This window comes from Mesoplodon bidens (genome assembly GCF_964165515.1).
Source record: "Mesoplodon bidens genome assembly, chromosome: 14".
In the NCBI taxonomy this organism is placed as follows: Eukaryota; Metazoa; Chordata; class Mammalia; order Artiodactyla; family Ziphiidae; genus Mesoplodon; species Mesoplodon bidens.
This window is the reverse complement of record NC_138170.1, coordinates 41,482,312-41,506,955: the sequence shown is the minus strand read 5'-3', so window position 1 is coordinate 41,506,955 and position 24,644 is coordinate 41,482,312. Positions and strand designations below refer to the sequence as shown.

Here is a 24,644-nt window from a genome sequence, read left to right as displayed (position 1 = left end):
ACAAGGATGTCACAAAGAAAGAAAACTACAGGCCAATATCACTGATGAACATAGATGCAAAAATCCTCAACAAAATACTAGCAAACAGAATCCAGCAGCATATTAAAAGGATCATACACCCTGATCAAGTGGGGTTTATTCCAGGAATGCAAGGATTCTTCAATATACGCAAATCAATCAACGTGATACACCATATTAACAAATTGAAGGAGAAAAACCATATGATCATCTCAATAGATGCAGAGAAATCTTTTGACAAAATTCAACACCCATTTATGATAAAAACCCTGCAGAAAGTAGGCATACAGGGAACTTTCCTCAACATAATAAAGGCCATATATGACAAACCCACAGCCAACATCGTCCTCAATGGTGAAAAACTGAAACCACTTCCACTAAGATCAGGAACAAGACAAGGTTGCCCACTCTCACCACTCTTATTCAACATAGTTTTGGAAGTTTTAGCCACAGCAATCAGAGAAGAAAAGGAAATAAAAGGAATCCAAATTGGAAAAGAAGAAGTAAAGCTGTCACTGTTTGCAGATGACATGATACTATACATAGAGAATCCTAAAGATGCTACCAGAAAACTACTAGAGCTAATCAATGAATTTGGTAAAGTAGCAAGATACAAAATTAATGCACAGAAATCTCTGGCATTCCTATATACTAATGATGAAAAATCTGAAAGTGAAATCAAGGAAACACTCCTATTTACCACTGCAACAAAAAGAATAAACTATCTAGGAATAAACCTACCTAAGGAGACAAAAGACCTGTATGCAGAAAATTATAAGACACTGATGAAAGAAATTAAAGATGATACAAATAGATGGAGAGATATACCATGTTCTTGGATTGGAAGAATCAACATTGTGAAAATGACTCTACTCCCCAAAGCAATCTGCAGATTCAATGCAATTCCTATCAAACCACCACTGGCATTTTTCACAGAACTAGAACAAAAAAATTCACAATTTGTATGGAAACACAAAAGACCCTGAAGAGCCAAAGCAATCTTGAGAAAGAAAAACAGAGCTGGAGGAATCAGGCTCCCTGACTTCAGACTATACTACAAAGCTACAGTAATCAAGACAGTATGGTACTGGCACAAAAACAGAAAGATACATCAATGGAACAGGATAGAAAGCCCAGAGATAAACCCACGCACATATGGTCACCTTATCTTTGATAAAGGAGGCAGGAATGTACAGTGGAGAAAGGACAATCTCTTCAATAAGTGGTGCTGGGAAAATTGGACAGGTACATGTAAAAGTATGAGATTAGATCACTCCCTAACACCATACACAAAAATTAGCTCAAAATGGATTAAAGACCTAAATGTAAGGCCAGACACTATCAAACTCTTAGAGGAAAACATAGGCAGAACACTCTATGACATAAATCACAGCAAGATCCTTTTTGACCCACCTCCTAGAGAAATGGAAATAAAGACAAAAATAAACACATGGGACCTAATGAAACTTAAAAGCTTTTGCACAGCAAAGGAAACCATAAACAAGACCAAAAGACAACCCTTAGAATGGGAGAAAATATTTGCAAATGAAGCAACTGACAAAGGGTTAATCTCCAAAATTTATAAGCAGCTCATGCAGCTCAATAACAAAAAAACAAACAACCCAATCCAAAAGTGGGCAGAAGACCTAAATAGACATTTCTCCACAGAAGATATACAGACTGCCAACAAACACACGAAAGGATGCTCAACATCTTTAATCATTAGAGAAATGCAAATCAAAACTACACTGAGATATCATCTCACATTAGTCAGAATGGTCATCATCAAAAAATCTAGAAAAAATAAATGCTGGAGAGGGTGTGGAAAAAAGGGAACACTCTTGCACTGTTGGTGGGAATGTGAATTGGTACAGCCACTATGGAGAACAGTATGGAGGTTCCTTAAAAAACTACAAATAGAACTACCATATGACCCAGCAATCCCACTACTGGGCATATACCCTGAGAAAACCATAATTCAAAAAGAGTCATGTACCAAAATGTTCATAGCAGCCCTATTTACAATAGCCCAGTGATGGAAACAACCTAAGTGTCCATCATCAGATGAATGGATAAAGATGTGGCACATATATACAATGGAATATTACTCAGCCATAAAAAGAAACAAAACTGAGCTATTTGTATCTGAGGTGGATGGACGTAGAGTCTGTCATACAGAGTGAAGTAACTCAGAAAGAGAAAGACAAATACTGTATGCTGACACATATGTATGGAATTTAAGAAAAAAATGTCATGAAGAACATAGGGGTAAGACAGGAATAAAGACACAGACCTACTAGAGAATGGACTTGAGGATATGGGGAGGGGGAAGGGTAAGCTGTGACAAAGCAAAAGAGAGGCACGGACATATGTACACTACCAAACATAAAATAGATAGCTAGTGGGAAGCAGCTGCGTAGCACAGGGAGATCAGCTCGTTGCTTTGTGACAGCCTGGAGGGGTGGGATAGGGAGGGTGGGAGGGAGACACAAGAGGGAGGGGAGGGCTTCCCTGGTGGCGCAGTGGTTGAGAGTCCGCCTGCCGATGCAGGGGACACGGGTTCGTGCCCCGGTCCGGGAAGATCCCACATGCCACGGAGCGGCTGGGTCCGTGAGCCATGGCCGCTGAGCCTGCGCGTCCGGAGCCTGCGCTCCGCAAGGGGAGAGGCCACAACAGTGAGAGGCCCGCATAACCCAAAAAATAAAAAAAAAATAAAAAAAAATAAAAAAAAGAGGGAGGGGATATGGGAACATATGTATATGTATAACTGATTTATTTTGTTATAAAGCAGAAACTAACACAAAAGAAAAAAAAATGAACAGTAAAAAAAATAAAATAAAGATATACTTCCTTTACATACCTTTCCCTTAATTTTCAAAACATCATTTCTAATAAACTCATATTCCCACTGTGTAAAGAAACCGATATTTAAAGTGATTAAGGAGCTGCTCAGAACTGTGAGTTAGGATTTATCCCATATCTATGTGAGTGTGATTCCAAAACCAAAGGCTTTTAATTTGACTAATCAGCTTTATTAATGCTGAGTCCCTGAGTAAAGATTTAATTTATTCTCTTACCTAAAATAACATTTTCTAATCTTTAAGAAGTTTTACTTTGATTTTCTTTGTTCCCCATACCCATCTTTCTCCCTTGCCACCTCCCTAAACCTCCTAGGAATTGTCATTTTCTAGGATTTCAGGATGAGACTCTGTACAATCACATTTTTCACTTTTTCTAACTTTAGAAATGTGGTAGTCAATGAAAAGTTTAGACAGCTTTTCTTCAGATTCAATTTTGGTCATATACAAGACTCATTCAGCCTTCTCAGGTCCTTTCATGAACAGTCTCAGAAGTAAGGCACCTTAGGTTTGATGTATTTCAAGTCTCATAAAATGCGCTGTTCACTTTCATGTATGTTCATTCATAGCCATTCTCTTTCTATACCTCAAAGTCAAGAGAGGTATTCCTATAAAAGAATTTCGAACCTACCACTGTTAATTCCATATGAATACTGCAAGGAGATGATAGAAATACCCAAAGGAAGCACAATTGTAGCACTGGGATAAAACAAAATAAAATGTCAAGTCATATTTGTCTCCCTCTTTTCTTCCATCTATTTATTATTAAGCACAGATATTAAAAAAACCCCAAAAAATCCTAAGAGCTAATACGTGATTTCAGAGCTTTCTGTCTTTCAAATAACTTACGCTAACTGGTGTGTCCGTAGACAGTGTGATATAATGGAAAGCATAGTAGCTGGATGAGCTCCAATTCTTACTAATGGAAGATCCTAGGCATCCATTCACTAGTCTTCAGCTTCAACTTCCATAAAATCATTCTAATATCTACTGGGGCTATTTAGAAGCTTCAGTGGTAGGTATTAAATGTTTTATAAACTGTAAAACACGTAAAGTGGAGGATATATTATCTCTGAAAAAGGTATTTTTTTTGGTAAGAGAGTTTTGTCACAAAACCTCATTCCTTTTTCACTGCACATAAGAATCCATACAAATATTTAAAATTAGTTTCAAATTTGGCATATGATTTTTATCCATGGCTGGGATGGTGGAAAGGTAACATAATGACAGAGTCATGCAAGTTCCAGGAAGAATGACTCTGTGAATTTTAGCAGCATCTTCTAGAGTGCTAGGGGTAGAGTGATAAAACTCAAAGAAACTTTTTCAGAAGGGGAATGGAGAATAAGAGACATAAAGTTCCATGCCTAAAGCAACCAAAATAATCAACTATACGCCAATATAAAATAAAGATTTTTTAAAAAGCAACAAAAATAATTATTGGTGAAAACTCTACAACCCAAAACCCAAGGCTGCCAGATAAGCTTTTCCTTTTCTCAACATTGATATGTACTATCTCCAAAACTCTCATGCTGGAGTCTCAGGTAATGGACAACCCAGCAGTGGGAAATATATGGGAACAGACAGCTCTGACCAGCCTAACTCAATTCATACCATAAATGTAACTCTCAAGAGTAGTTCTGATGCTAACTAACCTTCTGAGATTTTCAGCTTGGAGACAGATGCCCAACAACCTGTGTCTATAAATAATCAGAATACACGTGGGAGCTAATCACTTTTTCTTGCTTCCACCTTTAACATTTTTGATATTTTATTTTATTGTTTTTGTTAATTGCTACTTTGAAAGCACATATGCAGAATAATACCTTTCAATAAAGAAATTTCAGAAAATCAGTATCAGGCCTGAATGTAATGTTCATTCACTGAGTGAGTGCTAAACTGGACTATTAATGAATGAGGAATGAAGATAGCTTTATAAGGTAAATAGTTCTTTCCTCTTTTCTAAAGATAAATGAGAGTTCTTTAAGTCTTAGCTGATGTCTTGGGACCAAAGAAAAATACAAATACAAACCTGTCTTTATTTTTTAAATAGATGTACTCCTAGCATGTGCAACTTACTACTTTATAAATCTAACATATTTTTCTGAGTTAATAGGTGCTTGATATTCACATTTCAAAAGTTGAATACTCTCTTAAAATTTTTTTTTTTATTTTTTAGCCACATTGCACAGCATGTGGGATCTTAGTTCCCCCACCAGGGATCAAACCCGCGCCCCCTGCATTGGGAGCTCAGAGTTTTAACCACTGGACCACCAGGGAAGTCCCTGAACACTCTTTTAATGTGTATAAATATTATTAAATATATCTTGTTTATAAATTTAGGGTTTTTTTTCTTAAATTGATAAAGTCTGGTAGTTTTACTAACTCTTCAACATAGACAAACAAGACTACTTGAGATAAAGCATTTTTGTCACTGGCACATTTATTCAGCATACTGTAAACTGTCAGTATGACAAGAGATAGTGAAAACAATTTTGGCATTCATCTTCACATTGCATAAACACTGAGGGAGTTGAAACCGGGAAGCTCTAATTTAGACAAGCTGACCAGCAGTTACCAATTTCTGAGGAATAAAGCTCCATTTTCATGTGTTGGACCAGAGGAAAGAAGTTCCCAGAAAACTTGACAACACCCTTAGATCTCATCTTAACTTCCCCCAAACTCTGTGCTGTGGATAAATCCTTTAATATTTGGGGGCCTCTAATGTGCCAAATGAGGAGGTTGAAGACATTGGTCCCCAAGTTCTTTACTACAAAGCTCCTTTTAAAATTTTATTTAACTACTTTAAAAGCTAATTTTAGACTTACATAAGTGTTCAAGAGTAGTACAAAGAGTTTTCTTCTACCTCTCACGCTGCTTCTTCTAATGTTATGTGACACAACCATAGTAAAATGATAGAGAACAGGAAATCAACATTGACACAATGTTATTAAGTAAACTATACCAACTTTCCACTAATGCAATTTTTCTTTTCCAGCATTCTATACAGGATCTTGTATTATATTTAGTTGTTATTTATACTTGTTATACAATCTGTAGCAGTTCTTCAGCTTTCCTTGCCTTTCGTGCTTATGACACTTTTGAAGAGTATTCATCAACAGTTTTGTAGAATGCCCATAAGTTGGGGATCATCTGGTGTTTTCACAGATTGAGGTTATACATTATTGTCAAAAATACTACAAACAATGTTGTACCCTTCTCAGCGCTTCACATCAAGGGCTTCGTAATGTCAATATGTCTTATTCCTAGTGATGTTTACCTGGATTGCTAGGTTAAGATGGTATCCGCTAGGTTTCTCCAATATAAAGTTACCGTCCTTTCCTTTGTAGTTGGTAAGTATCTTGGGGGACATACCTGAGACTATGTAACTCTTTTCCTCCTCAAACCTTTTCCCAAGATTTCCCTAATTTTAGTATTCATTGGTGGATTTTTGTCTGTAACAATTATGACTGTAGTTATTGCCTCATGATGATCCTTTATTTCCCTTCTTCCTTCTATACATTTTCATTAGAATGCTACTGTAAGGAAGGTTTGTCATGTTTCCCCCATTTTTTAGTTAATCTGATTATTTATTTACATTAGTAAGGATCCATGAATATGTATTTTATTCTATGAGTTATATTCCAATACTATCACTTTTTATTCTGTTGGGAAACATTCCAGTTTTGTCCATTAGGGCTCCTTCAGGGTGGCTCTTGTGTTGCTTTTCTTTTCTTTTTTTTTCCTTTGTAACACTTTCTTACTTTCTGGGATGAGAAGAAGTTTCAGACTCCTCTTGTATTGTCCTGCCCCAGTTCTGGAATCAAACAGTTATTCAAGGAGCCCTAGTTCCTTTAACTGGAGAATGGGATTTACAAACCAAGATCTGGATCCTTGGCATGCTAATTGCTACTGGGATGTCATGGCTTCTAGGCCATATTAATAGACAGAACTAGGAAATATGTGTTTGTGTACATACTAACCCCTGCATGGGTGGATGCACACAAACACACACCATGTCTATTGTTCTGCCTATTAATCTATCGAAAACCATGAGTTTATACTGACACCTCCAATTCGAATGCAACACCACATGGTTCATTCTAGCCTCCCTTCTTTCCATATTTAGAAATTCTTTCTCCAAAAGTGAGAAATGAGAAATCTGGCTTTCATTACATCTACACTACATTTTCTTACTTGTAAGTTTTAGCATACACATAAAATAGTTTCAGAATTGCTAAATCATACCCCTATGAAAAACATTTTTACTGACCAGAGTTTATCTTTACTTTACAGTATTTTCCACAGTTACTTATATTAGTTCTTGACTTCTCCACTCCATTCAATGTGGGTGTGTTATTCATTTGTAATGCAGTTAAGTTCACTTGTTAGTATCTGTATTCAATTTTTGTTTCCTACCACATCACGGTTGGTTTTAAATGTTTGTTTATTTTAGGGCACATGTGTATACTACCAGGGCCTTTTAAAATTATTATTATTTCCCCCAAAGCATTCATGTTTTAAAATTGTTGTCTATGAAAAAATTTCATTTATAAAGTGGTCATTTTCCGTTTCCCTGATTATTTTTTGTTTTAATTAAAGTCATAGAAAATTACAAAGAGAGTTTCCAATGTTATCGCTGAGTTGATTTAAATTCTGACCAAAAGAAGACAAATAATTAACAATCAGCTGTCTCATACAGCATTACAATTTCTCATAATTATAACTGTTAAGCATAATCTTATGACTATAATTAAAATGCATAATTTTAATTGTTTTTCAAAAAGTACAAACAGTTCACTTTACTACTTCCAAAGGCACGTAGACTAAAACACTGGATTAAAGGATTTCTAAGATTATATGCCCGTTTATGATTCAATCCTGAGTCAGAAGAAGAGGCCTGATTTTCTGCACCACACCTGACTCACAAAACCACTCTCCAGTGATAAACAGGGAAAGGAGGAATAGATGTAAATGACTAGGCTGGACAAATAATTTTCCTATCTGTCAAAGGTCAAAGTTGATTAAAGTATACCATGAAATTAAAAACACTGTATTTTGGTATGTGAAATGGAAATCACAATGATGCAAGTTATACAATACCTACAATTACACAAACTATTAAATTCTTAAAGTTAGAATTCCTCAGATTTAACAATATGAAGAGACTCTTAGAATGAAGCTGATGAGTTTGACAAGAAATTCTCTAAAAAATATGATTCATGTGTTACAGTTATTTTTAAGCAGAATATCCTCCCAAAAAATTCATTTCCACCTCATTTTTTAAAACATTTTGTGTACTTTCCTTTAAAATCTTTATTTGAATTTTACATCTTAACATTAGTCATGGGACAGTAATATAAAGAGAATACATTATCCTGATTGATAGCTGGAGATTGACAAGTCTCATTGTCAGTTTGGTAGAATTGTACATGTATCCTAGCTCAGAATTTGAAATCTCCCTCAGAGATTGTGTGCTAATTAAAAAGGAACTGCAATATATTTTCATAATTTTGTCATTTGGTTGAACTCAGGTGAATCTAAGGTGCCAAATAAAGTTGCGAGTTGTGTTGAATACAAGCCCTGGCATCTTAGATGTCACATGCCCATTAGAGAACACTCAACCAATAGATACAATGGTGTCATTTTGGAGCATTCTCAGTTGGTACACAAAACTAGCAGTGATTACAGCAGGTTTCCTGAGAGTAAAATATCATGATATTCCTAACAACACTGATAATAAATACACTCCTAGAAAAGATGAGTTACCTCAAGTCTGAGAATTGTGTTATATAGGAGAATATTAGTAGGATTTGAACTTAAGTACAAATAATTCAGGAAATATTTCCACTAAAATTCAAAGTCCCACAATAATTTTTGTTTTCTTTGAGTTTAGGTAGTCTGTATTTTTTCAGAAATAGATCTTAAATGAGTAAAATGTCTCACTTTCTTATAAGTTATATATATTATATATATATTGCCAGAGAGAGGTAAAATACTTGCAAAGCTCTAAAAATGGTAATTATCTAAAATTTTTACTTGCCCTGACTTATCATAATTTCTAAATAATGTCTAATATCTATGATTATTCACAGTTTTCTAATATACCTATTGTTACTCAATGAGTTCATTAATTCAGAGAGTCGTGAAAATAGTCTTGACACTATTTTATTCTTCTTATATTGATGTAAAGAATGTTCATCAACTAGCATTTTAGTGTTAGGGACCACAATATTAAAAGCCTTTGGTACTTGCATATTCACAGTAATACCACGTTCTCTATTTTCTCACTGAAAGGATGAGAACCCTAAACTTTCAGTGACTAATAGAGTCTCTTACATTAACCTATAATTACATTCTAATTAAGAATGTGCCCTGTTTTAGGTCTTACCCATCTCCTATCCTCTGATACATCAGAAGTTCAGTGACCTTTTCTTCCTTTACAAATGAAGTTAAATAGTTCCCGTAATGGATTTCTACTACCTTTTTGAGTTTTATTTGCCACTGTAAATTTCTCACACTGAGTCACATTCACACACTCATTTAGTGTTTTTGTAAAGTTTCTAAGGTTTTAATTCTAGAAAGTATTATTCTGAAGATGACTCACATCAAGGACCACATGTTTCTGACTTGAAGTCTCAACAATAAAGTCTCTAAAAGGACTACTTAGCCCAGACCTTGGCTTCTCAATACTATTCTCCAATAAAAGGAACTAGGTCTCCCTGGAAAATGGCTGATGTCAGAGATGGGGCACAGAAATGTACAACATGCCCCTGGAACATCTTGAATTGGCAATAAAAAAGTACATACGCAAAAAGAAATGGGGGGCATGTTGAAAGAACACAGGGGCCAACTCAAAGGAGCTGCCAATGGATAAATCTGGCACACAGCAACAAAATAAACAATGATAATATTGGATTACAAGAAATAAAGTAAAATAAATATGCATTTATCCATATTAGTATAAATGAATGGATGAATAAAATAAATAGATAGTTACATAAATGCAGGAGGAAAACTGCTCTTTTTTAAATAGGAAATTCCAATTAACAAATGTAGGAGGAATAAACAAAATAGAAATTTACCATTAGACAAATACCACAATAATAGTGGCAGGCAAGAACTATCCATGGATGATAAAATAACTGGATAGAAGTATTATGAGAAACAGGACATTTGGATAGTCTTAAAGTATCTCCTCAAGAGAGACTTGTCAATTACAAAAGAAGAATTATAACTTTACAGTGGAGAAAACTGACACCACCTTAACCATGTGATCAAGATTAATACTACCAGAAATAAGACATATTGACTTTATGGCCTTCCTGAAATGATGTGCTGAGAAGGGTATATCATTTCTGTGGTATTCTTGCCAAAAATGCATAACTTAATTATGAGAAAATATTGCACAAGCCTGAATTGAGAGGTATTCTACAAATAATAGGCCTAGAGTCTTCAAAAGTGTCAAGGTCATTAAAGACAAAAAAACAAAAAACAAAAACTGAGGAAATGAGGAACTGTCCTAGACTTAAGGAAGAGATCATGACAACTAAACAGAATGTGAGGTCCAGAATGGGATTCTGAGTCAGAAAAAGCACAATAATGGGAAAAGTGGAAATATTCAAATAGGATCAGTAGATTATTTAATAGAATTGTATCAAAGTTAATTTCTCCTTTTGATAGCTTTAAATGGTTTCTAAGACATTAACATTAGGGAAAACTGGGTGAACAATATACATATGGAAATTCCCTTTATTATGTGTGTAACTATTCTGTAAGTCTAAAATTATTTCAGAATAATTTTTTTAAAAGGTCTACGATGGTTTCTCTCCCAAGCTTCTGGAGTTCAGCTAGGATATTGAAAGATACCTTAAGAAAGTAAATCCACTGAGATAATATTTTCAATCTCAAGTAATATGAGGAGAACCTTGTAAATGAGAAAACAAAATCTGAAATTTTATTAATACATTATTGCTCCCTATTTCTGAAATGCTGTACTAAGATTGTTCAATAAAGTCTTTGGGAACCAGACTTTGAATCATTACTCTGCTAGTTGTCTCTTTAGCTCCTAACAGAAGCTGCAAGTCCATTGAGTCTCCATGGCTCAGGGGACATTCTTATACTGCCTAGTGGTGCCCTTGCAGCATGTCTCTCTCTCTCCCCTTGTATCTACATTTAGTCTCTGGAATATCTTTGTATGTAAAATGTTCCCCAAAGGAGAGGTGCAAATAAAATGGTAATTGTGTCCCCATGTCATATTAGCATTGTGCTTCAGCTTATCATTCCCATAACACATTTAGATATACTTTCCGCACATGTAGTTTTCTGAGTAAGATACATATTGGAATCTTTAAAAGCTTTAAAGGTCAGAAATATCTCATAGAATCCTGTATTTAAATAAATTACATTTGTTTGCTCTTTCTTTCCAGGAATTCCTAAAGAAGACATGTTCAGTAATAGTATACTCTCTGCTTTACATCCTTATCTTTGCTTAACAACCAACTACTTCAGAAAGCACTTGCGAGAATAAAGTATTTGATACCTATAGTGCCTGGTGGCTTGACTCCTACAAGCATATCTCAAAGTTCTGTTACAGCATTTTATTAGTGATGTTGAGCATCCTTTCATGTGTTTGTTGGCAATCTGTATAGATTCCTTCATTTAAATAAGGGCTGTGAATATGTTGATAACACTGTATAGTATAACTGAAATTTGCTAAGAGATTAGAACTTAAATCTACTTGCAAAAAAAAAGAGATAAATATGTGAAGTGATAGATGTATTAATTAACTAGATGGGAGGAATCTTTACAAAATGTATATGCATATCAAGTCACCGTGATGTATACTTTAAATATCTTACAATTTATTTGTCAATTATACCCCAATAAAGCTGAAAAAAAACAAACAGGGCTTTAAGAGAAAATGGCTGTAGAAAAGAAGAAACTTTAAAAATAAATAAATACTGTTAATACTATATGTCATTAAATCTAAGACCCCATTAATTGTAATTAGATGCAAATAGATGGAACACTATTTATAAGTGAATAAAATATACTGACACAATTTAACCGTGGTACGAAGCTTTCATCACATTTAGTATTTTTGCTTTGCACACATTTAAAGAGTTCTCTTAGACTTATTTACATTTACATTTTTATCATATATCACTCTCATGCATACATAAAACTCAAAAATAATTAAGATATTACTAAAACACTGTCACTTTCAATGTCCAATTTTTCTGAACCATTTTATAACTCTGCATCATAAATGTGCATGCTTTATCAGAAATATTGTCCTTTCTGCCATCAAGAGCATTTATAATGTGGCCTTACTTCAATAGGCTTTAAGATTTTCTTCTAATCCACTGGCACCCATATACAAGTTTTAATGTGCATGTGCAGGCAAGTAAGGATTGCCATTTGATCAAAGGGGATTGCAAAATGTAAACTGATTTGGAGATTTTTTTTTAACTTCTTCTTAGAATGAATAAAATGTGGCATAATATAAATGATCTAAACACAAAGGTATAAATACTTCAGATTTTTTAATATATTTCTTTTTCTAATTACATGTATAGTGTATTTTCCTTATAATTATGCTTTTCTTAGGTTCATGCACTCAACAGTTTAATAGTCAAAAAAGGAAGCCTGGAGAAGAAAGTTAATTTTTAATTTTTGAAAGTGGCTAAAAATAATTAATGGAGGTAGAGAACCAAAATTATAATTGTTTTATATCTATATTTTTATCTATCTTTTATATATACACACACATATATACCTCTTTATCTATATACATACATGTATACCTATATGTAAAGTACACACATATATACCTCTTTATCTATATACATACATGTATACCTATATGTAAAGTATTATATTTATGTATATATATATCAATAGATAATATAGATATAGATGATAGATATATTGATATCAGGGATATTTTTGTTCTCTTTCCATGCAAAAGCAATGAAAAATGAAGAGACATACTTGAAGATAAGTAGTATTTGACAGTCAATTGCTATCTTTTAAACAATTTGATAACTATGTCATTTAGCCATATTGTAGTGTTCTTAAATTTTTTTTCAAGGTCAATATTGAATCAGATGTGTACAGACAGTAAGACATATGAATTTATGAAGAAACATTTTGATTGAAGTTGGCTAGTGTGTCAGAACAGAGGAACACTTTTTGAAAATGGTTATCTAGAAAAAAAAATTGAATTAAAAAAAGCTGTATATGTATGTACTTTCTTTCTTCTTTTTTATCACCTCTAGGTTTTGTGGGCTTATATAAAATGATGGTCATATTAGGGATATACATTTTCTCCAAATAGAAATCATGGTTCCAACTAAGGAGGAGTTGAAAATTAGTTTATATAGATATTTGTGATAGAAAGTTAGTTCCAAAGAGTTTTTTCTTCTCACATAAACAAAATTTGAGAATTGGTGAATTATGAAGTATAATTGGGATACTGATTAAAATCAGTTTAAATTCATAAAAACTATCTTGTTTTACCTGTATCAGTATGAAATCGTAAAAAGAATTACACAGTTAACTTTCTCAAAATTAGTTTCTCATTCACTCAGCCAGCTAGGGTTATGGTTAACTCATCTAAGAAGACAAAATAAACTGTAAAGAGTCAGTAGATGTTTAAAAAAGTTAAACAAAGTTAAAAAAGTCAGTAGATGTTTAAAAATTGGAGGAAATCTACACTTATCTGAGTACATGTTCACAAGGCTTTCAGTAAGTAAAATCAATTTTAATTAAACAAAGAGAAGTTTAAATAAGAATTCCAGTAAATCTTGCAGCTTACTTCCTAGATAATCTCCTAAAAGATTAAAATATTTTCCACAAAGGATGTAACTCTTCAATGGTAATTATGTGTCATTTAAAAATAAGTACCTCTACAAAAAAAAGAACAGGAACAAGTAAGCAACACATAAAATACAGAAGATAAATGTAGATATAGATTTAAAATATGGTTCATTTTGACTTGGGCATTTATTGAAGTTTGACGACATGCTAATATTCTGTACCAATCTACCATTTGGCTTTGATTTGTAAGAAATTAACAGAAATCTCAATTAAATGAAGTCAGGAGACCAGAAGGGGGCGCTCTTATAGACTTTGATGATAGCAGATCCCAACAGGAAAAAGAAAGACTCCTTTTCCTGGCAACAGCTCAGCCCAAGAAAAGCCATGGACTCTGTTTACCATAGCTCTTCCAGCCCCCTATTCCTCTCTATAAAAGGTTACACCTCCCTTGCCCTGTAGGGATTTGCACATGGCTCACCATGGTTGCAAACCCCGAATTGCAATTCTCTGCTGCTGCCAAATAAACCCATCTTTTCTGGAGAAATGTCTCGCAGACTATTTATTTCAAGTCAACAGATTTTATCTTTTAATGATGAATGTCTCCTTCAACACTGTTAATGGCAGGTATAGAGTTTGCATAATAAATGTATAATCTGATAGGCTATAGCATCATATCTAACCACTGTAACAATATCAGTAATAAAATTAAGGCATACCATTCAGAATTATTATTAATATCTGAATATTCATTTTCCAAAATAGGTAAGCCTCTGGGTATCACGTACAGAAAAGTTCTTATATATTTTAATTGTTGATTTCTGTATATAATTTGAAGTATAAACTTAAATTTATCATTGCTTGGGTAAAATTCTGCAACAATTATGATCTTGAAAGCTGCTAATTATATATAATAAAACATTATTAACTTTTAAATAGTTATAGAAAAATGAATTAGCAGACTATACAAACGTTGAGAAAATGTGTTAACTAGATAATATTTGAAAGAATGTTAGATATATTTTTGAGCCAATAAATATAAAAAATATGTAGAAAATCATATTTATAAAATGTGAAAAACTACATGGCAGAATATGAGTACTACATTACTTTAATAAAAACTCTGCAGAATCTCTGGTATGCTATCATTCAAAATATCAAAAAATAATTTTAAAGACCTCCATTTTATATTAAGATACTGAATCTCATTTAGGTTATCAGCCTTTCTAAATAAAATCTTATATGAGAATTCTACATTTTAAAAAATCCTAAATGTATGTAACAGTTTATAATAAAAATATTTAAATAAGAAAAAATAAATATATAAACAGTATGAGGGAAAAACTACTTCTTAAAAATGAGATGCCAACAAAAATATCCTGCACTCCATTTATTTTGGTGAAATGGAGGCATCATTGTCTTACAGCAGAAGTGCAGTATACTTAATTTAGCAGCAGAAGATGCTGAATTTTTATTGTTCCTGCATAGTAATGCAACATTTTAAAAGTTGACTACAAAATTTTTAGTAATAAAGTCGTAAAAATTATAATTATTTTGATACACATTTTGATAACATTTTATTCTTTCATTTCAGAGTTCATTCTATGGGTGGATGATACTTGATTTCACACTAAACTTAAGCCAGATGTTATTTTTAACTATGAGCTTTCAGTGTTTGACCAACATGTATATTTGGTGAATCTCAAATATACAGTAAATTTTCTTTTAAAAAAATGAAGTTGTTGAGGGAGATGAGCAAAGATGCTCTGATACTTTGAGGCAGGAAGTTAAAATTTGCTCTACCTTCTTTGAAGAGTAGTTTGCGGAAGTGTGCTTTAAAAAATTTTAAATATGAGTACAAGTTGAAAGAAGAATGCAATGTGACATAAGTTATGCAGATAATTACTCATCTAGGAATTTGCCTAAACATAATATTACTTGATTGGTGCAAACATATGACTATAAGAAAATATTAAAAGGTACATTGCAAGGTTAGTCTTTAGAGTCCGAAAAACAAACAAAAATGAAAACAATTTTAAAACGCAACCATACTAAATAGCCAAGAAAACAATACTGTGCAGTCATTAAAAATGGAAGAATTTTCATTAAATAAAATAACGTTTCCAATATACTAAGGTGACAAAATACATTAAAAATAATATATACAGCACAATGTCATTTTTGTAGCTCTATATCTATTATTCTGACATTATTAATAATACCTCATTTCACTTAAACTGTTTCTTATTGGATGAATCTTTACTTATAAGGAAGTGATAGTTCTACTGGCCTCTGAGAAAAATCTTAAGATATTTCCTTACTTCAATCTAGACTCTAATTTATACAGCACCACTGATGACATTCATTCTGCACTGAAAAACGTTGCCTCCAAAAAACCAGAAAACAATATCTCTGTGTTATTGGTGCTGCATTTCTGCAACAATAAGGTCTTGAACACAGCATTTTCTCATATAAAATTTTCAATTACAGTATGTGCTGCATTTGGTGACCATATATCTAGTATTGTCAACATGATCACCAAGGGTACACTGAATCACATAGCTGAATGACTTTATAAAGCTTCTCATATCTTGGTGAAAAGAAAAAGAAAATCTGCAGGCTGTATGGTAAGGGTCAGGAACTTTCAAAGATAAATAAAAACTACTTTAGTATTGTCTTTATAAAGAAGAAAAATCAAACACTTTATTCTAATTCAGCCAAGACTAGGAACCTATGTGATATTTTATAAAGTTAGAGCAATTTCTCTAACACCATGTTTTCACCTCATGAAGTACAGAAGTTCCACGTGAATCAAAGACTTTATCCAAATGTAATACAATGACAGATGAAGATTATAAACATTTTTATATACATTATATACCTTATTAACCGTTTAAGTCAAAATGGCAGTTGGGAAAATTTACCCATTTAGAATAAAAAGGTGACATCCTAAATCCACAAAATGCAGACCAGACTTAGACAAGTAGGATCTTTTGCCCATATGTTCCCCAAAGGACTGATCTTGCTACATACAGTTTATTTATTTATTTATTTGCAACTTGTGTTACCTTCAGAATAGTTCTTTTAGTCATTATATTAGTTGAACAAAAGAAACGGAATAATTTCCAAACCTACACCGCACACTTTATTTACGTATAAATCACTTCCATTTTCAAAATTTTATTGGAATAGAAACCCTCTGGTAAAGTAGTTGAGTTTCTTATAAGGCACCTCTTCAGCCCCAGAACATTAATGAAAAACCTTTTGTGAGTGTTCAGGGAAAATAATTTCTAATGTGTACTCTAGGCTATTAGAAACTTGAAAAAGTCTTTTATTTTAAGAGAGTAGAAAAATTCTAACAGAGACTAAACTGTGCCTATTTATTCTCACAGCCATAGAATTTAACAAAAGATCCCTTTTCTTGGTTTTATATGCAAAAGAACCGCTTTAACTTTATCCCTTCTTGGAAATTTCCTGACAGTCCAGGGGTTAGAATTCGGCACTGCCGTGGCCCAGGTTAAGTCCCTGGTCAGGGAACTAAGATCCCGCAAGCCATGCAGTGCGGTCTAATTAATTAATTAATTAATCAATTAATCAATTAAATAATTTTAAAATTGAAAAACTTTATCCCTTCTCAATGAATAAACTAGTAGTTTAATCACCAGGCTGATAATTCAGACCTCAGGGAAAACTTACAAAAACACTTAATACAGTAAGTCCCCAACATATGAACGAGTTCGTAAGTCCAGTTTGTTCGTAAGTCCAACAAAGTTAGCCTAGGTACCCAACTAGCACAATCGGCTATATACCACTGCTTTTATGCTTGCTTCTGGATATCCTGGGCTTGAAATAAAGATACTGCACTACTGTACTCTATACAGTACTGTACAGTAAAGTATACAAAAGCACAACCACTTGTAGAGGATGCATGCACATGACAATGTATACCAGACGTGTGAACTAACTTAACATGATTGGACATGCGAACACACGTTTTCCTCTTTGAAAGTTTGCAACTTGAATGTTTGTATGTAGGGGAATTACTGTTAAGTAGTTCTATTAAACTAAATGAATGTTCATATTTTAGTGGTATTTTTCCTAATACAGTATTATAACACACAGACATTTCAACCTCTATGCCAAAGCTAAATAGGAGGAAATATGCCTAGAATAATGACTTTCTTTATAGAACAAAAAGCTCAGATTTCTTTAATTATTTGTGAAAAGGTAAGAGTTTTAAAAAAACTAAATTGAAATTACACTTACAATGAAAATTTCAAATATTAAATTTTTGTTAGAATTTTCTGAGATTACTAGTATCTTTAAAATGTAAAAGATTCAGGAAGGTGGCAGGGTAGTGCATCACCACATCATCATTTAAGTCTCCTGATGGTCAGAAAGATCTTGGAAAATGACTGTGGATTAATGTAAACTTACATGGTGGTGCCGATTAGAAATAGAACCTAGTACCTAGAACAGAGGTTAGCAAACTGCACCCTGTGGACTGTTTTTGTATAGCCCAAGAACTAAGAACGCTTTTACACTGTCAAAGTTCTACTAAAGGCAAACAAGACCAATATATGACAGAGATTCTATGTAACTCACAAAACCTAAAATATTTATGTCTAGCCCTTTACAGAAAAAGCTTGCCAACTTCCACTCCCCAAAATGCTTTCATTTCAATTCTTATCAAGTAAGATAATCTAAAAGAGTTTTCATATACGTCATAGGGACAGAAATGTACCTTCGCTGCTTTGCCTCCTGTTCTTTGACATAGTACAATAGTTCCCCCTTATCCACCGGGGATATGTTCCAAGACCCTCAGTGGATGCCTGAAACCACTGATAGTACCAAACCCTATACACACACACACACTCTCACACTCACTCGCACACGCACACACACTATGTTTTTTCCTGTACATACAAACCTATGATAAGGTTTAATTTATAAATTACGCACAGTAATAGATCAACAGTAATAACTAATAATAGAACAATTATAACAAATATATGGTAATAAACGTTACATGAATATGGTCTTTTTTCCTCTCTCTCAGAATACCTTATTGTACAAATGTAACGCCTTCTCCATGATAACTAAGCACCAATCACACAGTGTGGCTGTAACTTCTGCAGTTTGAAGAGTGGCAGCACCTCTTTACAATTTCACGGATAGAAGATTCATTCTTATTGTAAATCTTAGCAACTTCAGCATACAATTTCTTTTCCTTTCCTTATTAAATCAAGAACTTCCACCTTGTCACTTAAAGGAAGCATTTTACAGCTTCTTTTTGGCATATCTGAATGGCCAGCATCACTACTCTCGTGTTTTGGGGCTATTATTAAGTAAAATAAGGGTTACTTGAACACAAGCACTGCAATACAAGGCAGTCGATCTGATAACTGAGATGCTCCTAAGTGACTAATGGATGAGATATGCTGGAGAAAGGGATGGTTCATGTCCTAGGCAGGACAGAGCCAGAGTGCATGAGATTTCAGCACACCACTCAGAACAGTGCAAATTTAAGGCTTATGAATTTTTAACTTCTGGAATTTTTCATTTAATATTTTTGGACTGCAGTTGACCATAGGTAACTGAAGCTGTGGAAAGCAAAACTGCAGGTAACAGGGGACTACTGTATGTTCTTTGACATAGTGTCAGCGAAGTCTCTAGAAGTTTAGTGACCTGGGGTATAAGACACCCCTTAAAAGCAAAGAAAAATTGTTCCACTTGCACAGTCCACAGCTAAGAAGAGACGTAAGTACTTGTTGGGCCTTTAAGGATTTTGAAAGCAGCATCTACCAACTTAGGTGTGATGCTCTGGCCCAGCTGCCCATTATGAATGAGACCCAGCGTAGAAACCACTCTGCACAATCCCCAAGCTCAGATGCAAGGTACCTTGCTCTTCTGGCCTTATGACTAAATGACCAAATGCTATTCAAACTGTCTGTGGCAGAATGATTGTTATATAGAATTAAGTACTACAGTACCATAAGAAATATTAAAGAAATTAAAATTTTAACACTAAAGAATGTTTAAGCCATTAAGTAGATTGAAGATTGGCCTCCAAAATATTAAATGACCCATTTTCTATTTTGAAGCAAGTATGTATCTAAATGACCCATATCAAATTATTATCTATTTATTTAACTTAGCAATTTTGTTCAAATTTCACAGGGGTGGACTATCTGAGTTTTTTATTTTGCATACCAGATTCATGTATCTCTGGAATAAGTGAATATAATCTTATGACCTAAAAAGATAATCATAAGTAGCACATGTTCATTAAAGAGTTGCAGATAATATGTAGTCTACAGATCAGCTTGATTTAAAATGAGAATTTAATTAGACTATGAATTAAAACCAAAATTATAAAGCAGAGTAGGCGATGGAATGGAGATTGAAATGTTTACCTCCATTCTAAGTACCTCCATTCTAAGTGGCAGCTTTATCATACCACCACCAGCAAGATCTTATTCTTCATAATAAGAGAAAGTCTAGGCAAGCAATACTTGAACTTCCCAACATAATTTCTCTATGCAAGAAAGTACTGTGAAACAATAAAAACACGGAAACCAATCTAGAGTATGGTTCAGTAAACTGCAGCAATGATTGTGAACTAAAAACAAGTGAAGAGCCAAATATGGATTGAGTGATAAGAAAATTTGCTTGAGCCACATATCAGTGATGGTCTGCATATCTTACAATGACTTCTTTGCCCCATTGACAAATGGTTGACTACTGTCGGATTTAAAATTTTGCGTCTTTTTTTATTTTTTGGTTATAAGTATAGCATTATAAGAAAAGTTATCAATTCTAGGTAATATTTCACTTATTCACTGGAGAGCTTTTTTTTTCCAAAAAAATGTATTCTGACCCCAAAACCTTCACATTCTAAAAGATGGTTTCATAGAAACTATTTGCCAGCACTCACTGTGTTTTGTTCTCCAAACTTATCCGGATGGAGATAGGGTACCTATAAAAAATTTTCACTTGTTGATCATAAGTGTGATTATAAAATTCCATGAGCAAAATAAAATTCTGGGAAAATATTTATTTTAGAAAACTATCTGTCCTTATGTATTTGGAAAATGACAAATATGTCTGAATAAATTGATAACCCTTTTCTTTGGCAAATTTAATTCTTGTAAGTCTCAGGAAAAGTTGAAAAAAGGAACAAAAATGTCTTTAATTTGTAGACATATGTATCAGTCAGGTTTTGCTATATGATAAGACTCTATAACAAAAACCCTAACATCACAGCGGCTTATAATACCACATTTATTTCACATTTATATGTCTTCTGGTTAGCTACAAGTCAATTGATTTTGTCTGAGCTTGGATAAGCTGGGTGACATTATTAGTTTGGGTTTGGGTTCTGCTTCACATGCAGTCATTCTAAGATCTGACCTAAAGGTGCAATGGATATGTGGGGTGTGCTCTTCTCCCGCTGCCATGCCTCCCAAAGTCTCAGCTCAGAACTGGCACACTGTCACTGCCATTCACACCCACTGGCCACAGCCAGTCACGTGGCCAAATTCTGAGTCCATGAGGTGATAAATTACACTTCTTCCATGAAGAGAAGGCTGTGAGTATTTGATGAACAGTAATCTAAGCTATACAATGTGGATGAGCTAGTTCAAACTCTCTACGAGAGGAAGATAATATAATAGATTCTACTTCAGTGACCAACACTCAACAAGTCTGAGAGGAAATGACACTATTGGACACTTTGCCTGTTCAAAGACTTACACTTTGGGTGCAAAAACAGCATTAAACCACATAGTCATCTCTTTTATTAGCCAAGAGGTGTTGGAAATTTAAAGTGATATTAATGATAGAAAAGTCAGGGCCAAAATATTGTGCAACGTTCTTCTTAATTAGAACATCGTCTGGCATAATTTCATTGTCAAAATGCAAAATGAATAAAATTGTAGAGGCTAGCATACCTTCTCTGTTCTCCAATCTAAACATTTTTTCCATCAAACTCTTTTTGTAAAAAGAGAAAAATGATACCTATATTATGATATTTGTTAATTCAAGTTTAATTAACTATATAACCTTTCTGGTTTATGCAGAAGTGCAACATTTTTCTTTTTTTCCATTAGAGAGATCAAACACTTGGCCCTTTTGCATGGTCCAAGTGCAATTCTTTTTTTTTTTTCCTGTCATTAGGTCAATGTGGTCTAATATGATTTAAGGTAAAATGATAATTCCAAATAGAGAATGACTTAAAGTTGTTTACTAACTTCTTTATTCATAATTCTTTTAATATTTCATCCAAAACAAATAATTAAAATATTGCTTACTCAGAAACAGACTCACAGACATAGAAAACAATCTTATGGTTACCAAAAGGGAAAGGGGGTGGGGAGGGATAAATTAGGAATTTGGGATTAACAGATACACATTACTGTATATAAAACAGATAAACAAGAACCTACTGTATAGCACAGGGAACTATATTCAATATCTTGTAATAACCTATAATGGAAAAAAATATGAGAAAGAATATATATATATATATTTTTGAATCACTTTGTTGTACACCTGAAACTAAACCATTGTAAATTAACTAATTTCAATAACAATTGAAAAAAATGTTTTCTATTTAGAATGCTAATCCACCTTCTATTGCATGCTACTTGATTTTATTAATTGATACATATCTTGTTGAATGGATTTTATATTTAATCCTCCTTCTATATCCAGCTAATATTCCACTTCCTCCACTAAGCTTTTTCCAGATACAGTGACCTACAGTGATCTCACCTGTTTCCGATATCTTTTGGTTTTTGTAAACACTGTTATTTTTCTCTGATGCTTACGTGTATATGTGTTATTCTTTCAGGTAGAAAAGCTTTGGTTATCTAGTGCTACTTAACAAATGACAAATTACTAGCAAAAACAGTAACAACTATTTATTAGTCTTATTCTCTATCTTTCTGGCTTGGCAGTTGACCTATGGGGTTTTTCAGGCAGTTGCAATCTGACAGCACCTGGGGCTGAAGTCATCTCAAAGTCCACCTCTGTTAAGTGTCTGGAGGCTGCTGCTTCCTGCAAGCTAAGATCGCACTGGGAGCTCTCAGTTAGAATACCTCCATGTGGTTTCTTCATGTGTCTGAGACTACCACACATCACAGCAGCTGGATTCCAAGGGTGGGTGTCTCAGACAGAAAGGCAGATGGAAGCTGTGTTATGTTTATGAATTAGTCTCAGAAGTCACACACCTGGACCTCATTTTAAAATGACATTCTAACCATACCTCCTTGCTCTAGATTCCTTATGCTTCCTCCATGTCCCACTATCAAAAAAGGGCTCGGCAAATAAACATTTTGATTAATAAATAAATGAACTCAATGTTTTGATTCCTGTAATTATACTTGCCTAAGGCTTATGTTACTCTTTCAATATCTATAATTTTCCATCGTAATCTTTTTAATTTAAAAAGATACATTACAAAATGAAGTTTAATTGGGTATTTTACTTTACTTAGCTTTAATAATTAAAAAAGAGAAGTTGAAAAAAACAGAGTTGAATCCCATTATGAAGCAGATACCCGGCCCATGATTAACAAGGCCATATAGAATTTGTCAGGATATAACGGAAGGCTGTACTCTGCACTATACCTGGAAATAAAATTTAATATTGGGAATAATCAAATTCTCTGGAAAAACTAAGGACTTATTTTGGTTTCATTGCAGTTCAACTTATTAATTGGCTTTCAAATATTAAGTAGACATTTTAATTTAGATCACTTGTTTACATAATGTACTTTCCATCATGTTCAAGGTCCTCAGATGTGGTTGTATCTGTTGTTCACAGCTCTAGGGTCCTGGTTGAGGGAGTGAGTGGGGACTGAAGTTCAGCCTGTCCTCTGTCTACCAAGGCACATACCTTTAGCACCAGGGTGCTCAGAGCACGTTCATGAGCTGCTCTTTTGAATTTGCATAAAAATGATGCCATATGGTTTAGTAGAGTCCCTGGTATGAGACATGATGTTACAGTAATTTCCTTCAAAGAAAATGGTATAATAAGAAGGCCACTAGGGTCTCGGCATAAAAAACAGATGCAGTGTGAATCTTGGCTCTGCCACGTACAGTACTGTGACTTTGTGAAAGTGATGCAACCTCTCTGAGCTTCAGGTTCCTCACAAATAAAATGAAAATATCAATTCCTATTTTTCAGAGCTGATATGAAGAACCAAGCTAATACATGAGAAGCATGAAATACAGTGTCTTACAGAGTAGAAATTATTTAAATAGATAATAAACTCTAAGAGAAGTTCTGTCATTGAGCTTTAATCCTTGGTTCTGTGTTTGTTTTTTGATAGATACAGTTCTATTTTAGGTATGTAATTACATAAATCACTGGTTAAAGTCACAATAGGAAGAATAAAAGAAAGTAGTATGTTATAATTCAGTTCAGGAAAAACACTTCTGAACAAAATATTCCTAAGGATTTGTGTAAGAACTGTTCAGTTTGATCTTTCAAAACTTAGTTTTCTAAATCCCTCAGCAGTTTGGGGGATTGGTTTCAGGACCCTCCCCCTCAAAATACCAAAATCCATGGACACTCAAGTCCTTTATATAAAACGGCATAATAACTGAATATAGCCTATGCACATCCTCCTGTATACTTTAAATCAACTCTAGATTACTTATAATAGCTAATGCAATGTAAATACTATGTAAATAGTTGTCAGAGCATGGAAAATTCAAGTTTTGCTTTTTAGAACTTTCCTGAACTTTTTTTAAAAAATATTTTTGATCCGTAGTTGGTTGAACCTGCTGATGCTACACCTGTGGATATTGGAGGCTGGCTGTAGTTCTCAAAATCTAGCTTCCTGGCACAGAAGGAATTGTCTTGTAAGATATCACATCCTGTGATAACTTCTGTTAGGCAAGAGCCTAGCCCAGTGGCAAGATCCAGGTAGCTCCTGGTTCA

The 24,644-nt window shown here is 33.7% G+C and overlaps 1 pseudogene across 1 annotated transcript in view; it reads right to left on the bottom strand.

Annotated features, from left to right (window-relative positions):
• Positions 1 to 22,814, bottom strand: part of LOC308627583 (proteasome maturation protein-like) — a 30,111-nt pseudogene extending 7,297 nt beyond the window's left edge. Inside the window, exon 1 of the transcript in view lies at positions 22,697 to 22,814. The product of the transcript in view is annotated as a proteasome maturation protein-like (transcript). The remainder of the gene's footprint in view (positions 1 to 22,696) is intronic.
• Positions 22,815 to 24,644: the final 1,830 nt, after the last annotated feature.